Source organism: Myotis davidii, unplaced genomic scaffold, assembly GCF_000327345.1.
Source record: "Myotis davidii unplaced genomic scaffold, ASM32734v1 scaffold326, whole genome shotgun sequence".
Classification (NCBI taxonomy): Eukaryota; Metazoa; Chordata; class Mammalia; order Chiroptera; family Vespertilionidae; genus Myotis; species Myotis davidii.
Window position 1 is genome coordinate 542532 of NW_006296626.1, and position 2729 is coordinate 545260.

Here is a 2729-nt window from a genome sequence, read left to right on the forward strand (position 1 = left end):
TTTATAAAACATGACCACCTCCCCGAGAAAGGTTGTTTCCCCAGGTGAGGATTTTTCCCTGGCGTTAGCAAGACTAAGGAAGATAATAAATCAGTAAATCTCCCTAGTGTTACAGAAATACCATGTACCACTTATGAAGAACTTGGACTAAGACTGTTGGCAATAAATTTGGGACTTGTTGGGCCCACATCCCCAGGGGTCTTCCCACCAGGGAAAGCACCAAAGCCTATACCCCTGGAGACTCACTGACACAAGGCAGTCCCAGGAAAGGCAAGCAGCGAGGCTGGGAGGACATAACCTTTACTGGGTAGGATAGTCACTCACTTCCTTGTAGCCTACCAGTAGAGCTGTGACCTGGGAATAGCCCTTATAATAGAACACAGAGAATGGAATGGATAGGATTAAAATCAACAGAACTAGATTAACAAACGCCCTAAGCTTTGGAATAGAGTGGATAGGATTAAAATCAACAGAACTAGATTAACAAACGCCCTAGCCTTTGAAATAGAATGAATAGGATTAAAATCAACTGGTATAAATACAGATGTAACAGGATAATAAAGACAGAACCTGGCTGGAGAGAACCTGGCTATGCTGATCAACTAAACGCTGTCTTCGTGTCATTCCTTCTTCGCCAACTCCGTCCACACCTTTGGGAACCCCTGGACCTGCTGGGGTTGAACCCCAACAAAGGCAGAGGAGAAGCTAGCCATTCCCAAGATGAAGAGAAAGAAACGTCACCCTGAGCTGCCGCAAGAGCCCATCAAAAAGCCTCGCAGCAGCCTCCATATGCACTTGCTGGATTCTACGAAGGTTTTCCACGCACTGGGCAAGAGGAGTGATGAGAAAGCTGACCCGTCTTCCTCGCGGGCCCTGGGAAACTCAAGCAACCCCAAAGGCCCCCAGGCACGCCCAGTTTTCAAACCATGGCTGAATACGCGCCCTCCTGAGGGCAAAGGTCCTGTGAAAACTCAAGTCAAACCCCAAAGTTCTGACAAAGGGTCTCCACCTCCATCCCAGGACAAGCTGCCTTCGCCCGGGAAGGTCAAGTTGGTGCCATTGGTTTTTCCAACCATGGACAGGCCCCCAGCTCGACCTGTTCCTCGCAGGCCACAGTCTCGGGCATCACGTCAGTCTGCTGTGACCAACCCTGCTGCAGTCTCTGCAACCCTGCCAACTCCTGTATCTGTGACAGGTCCTGTCAGATCAGCTCAGCCCATGTCGACCACCTCAGCCGGACCAGGTCCCAACAACCCTGCCCGGCCTAGGGTCCCTCTGCCTCCTGCATCTAGGCCTGGGCCCTACACAACATCATCTTGCGCTTCCCGGAAGCGGGAGCCTGTTCACTCCGCTGTGAGCCAGCCCCCGGCCCCGCCCAGGCCTCACAACCACTGTCCACTGCAGCACTTCACCCGCCAACCAATCCTCTGGGGGACCCCTGAGGTTCCGGGGCCGGTGATGTCAGCACCCATCACAGATGAGCAGCGGCCAGAACGGGAGGCCATGAAGAAGAAGGCTCAGAGAGAGCGTGAGAATGCTGCCAGACTGGGAAGGAGTCGTCAGCATTTCACTGAGAGGGAAGAAGCCATGGAGCTTGCTCATCGCTTTGGCTGTGCGATGTAGGGGATGCTGGGAGTGCTGGTGCCACTTTGGGTGCCTGCTGTTTTTCCGTAGATAGGTAGATCCATAGATAGATAATAGGTAGATAATAGATAGATATGAATTTCAGAATATTGATACATTTTATAACTTAATGAAACTGAATAATGCCCGCCCTAACCGGTTTGGCTCAGTGGATAGAGCGTCGGCCTGCGGACTGAAGGGTCCCAGGTTCCAGTCCGGTCGAGGGCATGTACCTGGGTTGAGGGCACATCCCCACTAGGGAGTGTGCAGGAGGCAGTTGATTGATGTTTCTCTCCCATCGATGTTTCTAACTCTCTATCCCGCTCCCTTCCTCTCTGTAAAAAATCAATAAAATATAAATAAAAAACTGAATAAATATTATAAATTAGCAAAAAAAGCACAAAAATACACCGAAACACACACACACATTCCAGCTCCTCTGAGGGTCGTGGCTTCGTCTGGGCATCCTCAGAGCTCAGCACTGGGCATGCCGCATTCCAGCGGAGGTTGTGCGGTGGGGAGGGTGGGCGGGCGCGGCAGGGGGCTCCCCGCAGCTCCCCACGACGATGGTAACGCTTCTCCCACTCCTCCTGCGTCTTCTTTGGCCAAACTCTGCATCCTGCCCGCGGGAAACCCGCGTTCACAGACTGCGGGCCGGGCCCTGGCTCACCCAGACCCTCCCCCGCCCCCCTCCACAGACAGCCTCACTCTCCTTCACGAACTCACATTTATTCACAGACACACAGCGGGACAGGGGCGGACCTCTGCTCACTGGGGACCCCCAAGGCCTGGCAGTTCCAAAGAGGCGACTGTGTCCAGTGTGTACAAACAGGGCAGCGGGCGGGGGTCCCCCAGTCTCCATCCTTCTGGCCAGTGTCCTGCCCCCTTCCCTTTCCAAGGGGCCCTGCCTCCGATGAGCTGGGTGAGCAGTTCCCAACCGGCAAAGGGGACCTGGGGGGGTGGGTGAGGGCGAGGGAGGGGCGCGCGAGGCCCCCCCTTAGTGTCAGGGCTGCGAGGGGCGGTGGGCAGGTGGAGGAGGGACCCCCCCTCCTTCAACTTCTCTCCTCCATATTGCAAACGGGGGGCCGGCTGGAGGGGTCAGGGCG